Below are 7275 nucleotides of genomic sequence, written 5' to 3' on the forward strand. Positions count from 1 at the left end.
TATCATCATGAATAGTATTTACTGAGCTATGTGCACAGCACCATTCTAAGCATTTGGGAGAGTATAGCACAATGGATGTGGCAGACTCATAATGAGCTCATCTCGGAGGACTGAAGACAAGTTCCAAGACCACCATCCAGCAGCCATGGCCTCTCCCTCTGGCCCCGATCCCAGGGCCAGCGAAGGAGGAAAGGCACAGGAGGGACTATCTTTGGGGTCCCTGGGGCTTCTCCCCACCTTCACAATCTTATTAAAAGCCCATCTCCTCCAAGAAGCTTCCCCCGACTAAGTCCTCATTCTTCTCCCTCTCCCTTCTCCGTCCCCCTTGAACTTGGATTTGCTCCCTTTATTCACCCCTCCCTCAGCCCCACAGCCTTTACATCCATCTCTGTAATTATTTATATTAATGTCTGTCTCCCCTCCAAGACTGTAAGCTTGGGCAGGAACTCTGCACAGAGTAAGCGCTCAATAAATACCACTGATTGATTTTCATGCACTTATTTCCCGGAACAGGCCTACTCTACTGCATTGTACTATCCCAAGAGTTAGGAACAGTGCTCTGCACGCAGTACGTGCTCAATAAATACCACTGATTGAGAAGCAGCATGGCACAGTGGACAGAGCATGGGCTTTGGAATCAGACGGTCATGGGTTCTAATCCCCGCTCTGCCACTTCTCTGCTGTGTGACCCTGGGCAAGTCATTTCACTGCCTCAGTCCCCTCCTCTAGAAAATGGGCTTCAGAGCCTTACTGAAGGCATATCTCCTCCAAGAGGCCTTCCCAGACTAACCCCTACTTTTCCTCATCTCCCACACCCTTCTGCGTCACCCTGACTTGCTTCCTTTGTTCTTCCCCTCCTCCCCCATAGGACTACATATATGTCCTTTTATTTATTTATATTGGTGTCTGCACATTTGTTTTGATGTCTGCTTCACCCCCGTCTCCCCCTCCCCGCAGACTGTAAGCTCTTTGTGGGCACGGGTTGTCACTCTTTATTGATGTATGGTCCTTTCTCAAGCATTTAGTGCAGTGCTCTGCACACAGTAAGCGCTTAATAAATACGACTGAATGAATGAATGAGACTGTGAGCCGTGAGCCCCTCATAGGACATGGACCACGTCCAACCCGATTTGCTTGGATCCATCCCAGCGCTTAGTACAGTACCTGACACATAGTGAGCACTTAATACCATCCTTTTCATTATTTTCGCTCACTCATTTCCACAAAGAGCCCCTCCAGGAGCGTAAGCACTTAACAAACAATAATAATAATAATGATGGTCTTTGTTAAGCACTTACTAGATGCCAAGCACTGCTCTAAGCATTGATTGTTAATGATACTATTATTACTATTTTCGCTCACTCATTTCCTAAGGCCCTCCCACAGCATGAGCACTTAACAAATAGTAACTGTATTTACGCACTTACTATGTGCCAAACACTGTTCTAAGCACTGACTTTTAATAGATACCATTATTATTATTATTTGCACTCATTTCCCCAGAGAGGCCCCCCCAAGAGCGTGAATGCTTAATAATAATAATGGTATATGATAAGTGCTTACTATGTGCCAGGCACTGTTCTAAGCGCTGATTGTTAATGAGATACCATTATTATTATTTTCGCTCACTCATTTCCCCGAGGAGCCCCCGCAAAGCATGAGCGCTTAACAGTAATAATATAACACGATGGTATTTGTTAAGCGCTTCCTATGTGCCAAGCACTGTTCTAAGCACTGACTGCTGAGATACCATTATTATGATTATTAAAGCTCTTTGTGCAGTGCTCTGCACACAGTAAACACTCAATAAATACGATTGAATAAATGAATGAACATTATTTTCGCTCACTCATTTCCCTGAGGAGCCCCCCACAAAGCGTGAGCGTTTAACAATAAAGTGATAATGGTACTTCTTAAGTGCTATGTGCCAAGCACTGTTCTAAGCACTGATTGTTAATGATATAATTATTATGACTATTATTTTCCCTCACTCATTTCCCAAGGAGCGTCCTTCCGGCAGAGCGTGAGCGCTTAACAAACAGTAATAATAATATAATGGCATTTGTTAAGCGCTTCCTATGTGTCAGGCACTGCTCTAAGCACTGATTGTTAATGATACCATTATTATTATTTTTGCTCACTCATTTCCCCAGAGAGCCCCCGCTGAGAGTGAGCGCTTAACCATAATAATAATAATATAATGGTATTTGTTAAGCGCATCTTATGTGCCAAGCACTGCTCTAAGCGCTGACTGCTGGGGTACCATTATTATTATTTTCCCTCACTCATTTCCCCAAAGAGCCCCACGGAGAGTGAGCGCTTAACAGACAATAATAATGATATAATGGTATTTGTTAAGCACTTCCTATGTGCCAAGCACTGTTCTAAGCGCTAACCGCTAATGAGATACTATTATTATGACGATTTCCCCAAGGTGCCTCCCCAGAGCATGAACGTTTAACAATAATACAACAGTATTTGTTAAGTGCTTCCTATGTGCCAAGCACTGTTCTAAGCACTGACGGCTAATGAGATACCATTACTATTATTACTATTTTCGCTCACTCATTTCCCCAAAGAGGCCTTCCCAGAGCGTGAGCACTTAAACAATAGTAATAATGGTATTTAAGCGCTTCTATGTGCCAAGCACTGTTCTAAGCACTGATTGTTAATGAGATACCATTATTATTATTGTTTGCACTCACTCATTTCCCTAAAGAGGCCACCCCAGAGTGTGAGTGCTTAACAAACAATAACGATAATAATAATGGTATTTGTTAAGCACTTCCTATGTGCCAAGCACTGTTCTAAGCGCTGATTGTTAATGAGATACCATTATTATGATTATGAGGCTGATAATCCCAAGAGAAGCAGCGTGGCTCAGCAGAAAGAGCCCGGGCTTGGGAGTCCGAGGTCATGGGTTCAAATCCCAACCCCACCAACTGTCAGCTATGTGACTATGGGCAAGTCACTTCACTTCTCTGGGCCTCAGTTCCCTCCTCCGTAAAATGGGGATTACGTCTGTGAGCCCCATGTGGGACAACCTGATCACCTTGTATCTCTCCCGGGGCTTAGAACAGTGCTTGGTACATAGGAAGCGCTTAATAAATAATAATGTTGGCATTTACTAAGCGCTTACTACATGCAAAGCACTGTTCTAAGCGCTGGGGAGGTGACAGGGTGATCAGGTTGTCCCACAGGGGGCTCAATCCCCATTTTACAGATGAGGTAACAGGCACACAGAAGCTAAGTGACTTGCCCAACGTCACACGGCTGACAATTGGCAGAGCCGGGATTTGAACCCAAGACTGCCATTATTATTCACTCAATCGTATTTATTGAGCACTTACTGTGTGCAGAGCACTGTACTAGGCGCTTGGGAAGTACAAGTTGGCAACATATATAGACAGTCCCTACCCAACACTCATTCATTCAATCGTATTTAGTGAGCGCTTACTGTGTGCAGAGCACTGTACTAAGCACTTGGGAAGTACAAGTTGGCAACATCTAGAGATGGTCCCTACCCAACAGCGCGCTCACAGTCTAGAAGGGGGAGACAGAGAACAAAACAAAACATATTAACAAAATAAAATAAATAGAATAGTAAATATGTACAAGCAAAATAAACAGAGTAATAAATCTTAGTTGTCTGTCTCCCCCTTCTAGAATGTGAGCCCGCTATTGGGTAGGGACTGTCCCTATGTTTCCAACTTGTACTTCCCAAGCGCTTAGTCCAGTGCTCTGCACACAGTAAGCACTCAATAAATACGATTGAATGAATGAATGAATGAATGAAATCTGTACAAACATATATACAGGTGCTGCGGGGAGGGGAAGGAGGTAAGGCAGGGAGGATGGAGTGGGAGAGGAAGGAGGGGGTTCAGTCTGAGTTTATTTTTAATGGTACTAATTATGGTACTAATAATAGTAATAAAAATAATAATAATGGTATTTGTTAAGCACTGCCTCTGTGCCAAGCACTGTTCTAAGAGCTCTTAACGAAGTACTATTATTATGATGATGATTATTGTCACCAGTCCAGTGCTCTGTACACAGCAGGCGCTCAATAAATACGATTGAATGAATGAAATCTGTACAAACATATACAGGTGCTGTGGGGCGGGGAAGGAGGTAAGGCGGGGGGGCTCAGTCTGGGTTAATTATTATTAATACCATCAATAATATCGGACATCCGCCAAGCTAGCTCTCTTCCTCCCTTCAAAGCCCTACTGAGAGCTCGCCTCCTCCAGGAGGCCTTCCCACACTGAGCCCCCTCCTTCCCCTCCCCATCCGCCCACCTTACCTCCTTCCCCTCCCCACAGCACCTTCATATATATATATATATATATATATATATACATACATATACATATACATATATCTGTTTGTACATATTTATTACTCTACTTATTTTACTTGTACATATTTATTCTATTTATTTTATTCACATGTTTTGTTTCGTTGTCTTGTCTCCCCCTTCTAGACTGCGAGCCCGCTGTTGGGTAGGGACCATCTCTAGACGTTGCCAACTTGTCCTTCCCAAGCGCTTAGTCCAGTGCTCTGCACACAGTAAGCCCTCAATAAATACGACAATGAATGAATGGAAAGTTGGCGACACGTAGAGACGGTCCCTACCCAATAGCGGGCTCACAGTCTAGAAGGGGGAGATGGACAACTAAACAAAGCATATTAACAAAATAAAATAGATTAAATATGTGCAAGTAAAATAAATAGAGTAATAAATCTGTACAAACATATATACAGGTGCGGTGGGGAGGGGAAGGAGGTAGGGAGGGGGAATGGGGGGGAGAGGAAGGAGGGGGAAACGCTTAACAAATACCATCATTATTATTACTATCATTTATTATCTTATTATTATGATTATAATTATTACTGATTATTGCCTTAATAATTATTAATAATACTGACATTTATTAAGGGCTTCCTATGTGCAAAACACCGTTCTAAGGGCTGGGGAGGTTACAAGGTGATGAGGTTGCCCCACGGGGGGTTCACAGCCTTAATCCCCATTTTCCAGATGAGGGAACTGAGGCCCAGAGAAGTGAAGTGACTTGCCCAAAGTCACCCAGCCGACAAGCGGCGGAGGCGGCATTTGGACCCATGACCTTCCCAGCCTGAGCCCCTTCCTTCCTCTCCCCCTCGTCCCCCCTCCATCCCCCCCATCTTACCTCCTTCCCTTCCCCACAGCACCTGTATATATGCTTGTACATATTTATTACTCTATTCATTTATTTATTTTACATGTACATATCTATTCTATTTATTTTATTTTGTGAGTATGTTTGGTTTTGTTCTCTGTCTCCCCCTTTCAGACTGTGAGCCCACTGTTGGGTAGGGACTGTCTCTAGATGTTGCCAATTTGTACTTCCCAAGCGCTTAGTACAGTGCTCTGCACATAGTAAGCGCTCAATAAATACGATTGATGATGATGATGATTGACGTGATTTTTGGTAGGGTCTAATGATACTCTACTGAGCCCCTTCCTTCCTCTCCCCCTCGTCCCCCCTCCATCCCCCCATCTTACCTCCTTCCGTTCCCCACAGCACCTGCATATACCTGTATATATGTTTGTACATATGTATTACCCTATTTATTTATTTATTTTACTTGTACGTATCTATTCTATTTATTTTATTTTGCTAGTATGTTTGGTTTTGTTCTCTGTCTCCCCCTTTTAGCCTGTGAGCCCACTGTTGGGTAGGGACTGTCTCTACATGTTGCCAACTTGGACTTCCCAAGCACTTAATACAGTGCTCTGCACACAGTAAGCGCTCAATAAATACGAATGATAATGATGATGATGGTGATAGGGACTGTCTCTATATGTTGCCAGCTTGTACTTCCCAAGTGCTTAGTCCAGTGCTCTGCACACAGTAAGCGCTCAATACGATTGATTGATTGATTGATTGACTCCAAAGCCCGGGCTCTGTCCACTGAGCTGGTACTTCCCAAGCGCTTAGTCCAGTGCTCTGCACACAGTAAGCGCTCGATAAATACGATTGATGGATTGATTCACGCTGCTTCTCTATTAGTAGAGGCCTTCCCAGACTGAGCCCCTTCCTTCCTCTCCCCCTCGTCCCCCTCTCCATCCCCCCATCTTACCTCCCTCCCTTCCCCACAGCACCTGTATATATGTATATATGTTTGTACATTTTTTTACTCTATTTATTTACTTTATTTGTACATATCTATTCTATTTATTTTATTAGTATGTTTGGTTCTGTTCTGCCCTTTTAGACTGTGAGCCCACTGTTGGGTAGGGACCGTCTCTAGATGTTGCCAATTTGTACTTCCCAAGCGCTTAGTACAGTGCTCTGCACAGAGTAAGCGCTCAATAAATACGATTGATGACGATTGATGAGTAGAGGGAACTGAGGCCCGGGGAAGGGAAGTGACTTGCCCAAGGTCGCACGGCTGACGAGCGGCAGCAGTAGTAGGCGCTCAATAAATACGACTGAATGAATGAGTTTCCCCAATGGCGGGAGGGGGGGGCCTTGAAACAGCCGCGGCCCCCTCCGCCCCCCGCGGGGCCGCGCGTCGCGCGCACCCGGGCCCGAGCTCGCGCCGCCGACCCCTCCCCCGCCACAAGGGCGAAGGGGGAATGGGACCGGGCGGGGGGTGGGGGGGGGTCCCCGGTTCCTCGGGACCGTGAGGGGCGACATCTTTACCTCCTCGCCACCACCGGGCCTTCGTGGCCGAGGCGCTCACGGCGGGCGACGTCCCTCCTCACAGCCGCCGACCGCCCTCCTCACGACGACGACGTCCCTCCTCACGGCCGGCGACGACCCTCACGCACGCCCTCGTGCCCGCCCCAGCCAATCAAACCGCCCAGCGCGCGCATGCGCGAGCGCGCCCACCCCCGTACGTGGCAGGCTGCGCCTCTCCCGACCACGCATGACGCATGCGCGGTAGGGGGGGGGGCGGCAGCCCCGCCTATGTTCATTCATTCATTCGGCGTTCCGAAATCCGAGGCAGGTCGATAGGGCGCATGCGCGAGAGGCCGGCCGAGGCGGGGCTGGAGTTCGCGCCTGCGCAGTGGGGGGATAGCAATAATAATAATAATAATAATAATAATAATAATGGTATTTGTCAAGCGCTTAGTATGTGCCAAGCACTGTTCTACGCACTAGGGTAGATGTAATGCAGTGGAGGGATAGCAATAATAATAAGAATGATAATAATAATAATGGTATTTGTCAAGCGCTTACTATGTGCCAAGCACTGTTCTAAGCACTAGGGTAGATATAATGCAGT

At 46.0% G+C, this 7275-nt stretch overlaps 1 protein-coding gene across 3 annotated transcripts in view; it reads right to left on the minus strand.

Annotated features, from left to right (window-relative positions):
• TFG (trafficking from ER to golgi regulator) overlaps positions 1–6781 on the minus strand; it is a 30601-nt gene extending 23820 nt beyond the window's left edge. For all 3 annotated transcript variants that reach the window (XM_038766069.1, XM_038766067.1, XM_038766068.1), the window contains exon 1: positions 6690–6781. The gene's annotated coding sequence lies outside the window, so the exon portion shown is untranslated. The remainder of the gene's footprint in view (positions 1–6689) is intronic.
• Between the last annotated feature and the right edge of the window lie 494 nt (positions 6782–7275).

Source organism: Tachyglossus aculeatus, chromosome 24 (genome assembly GCF_015852505.1).
Source record: "Tachyglossus aculeatus isolate mTacAcu1 chromosome 24, mTacAcu1.pri, whole genome shotgun sequence".
NCBI lineage: Eukaryota > Metazoa > Chordata > Mammalia > Monotremata > Tachyglossidae > Tachyglossus > Tachyglossus aculeatus.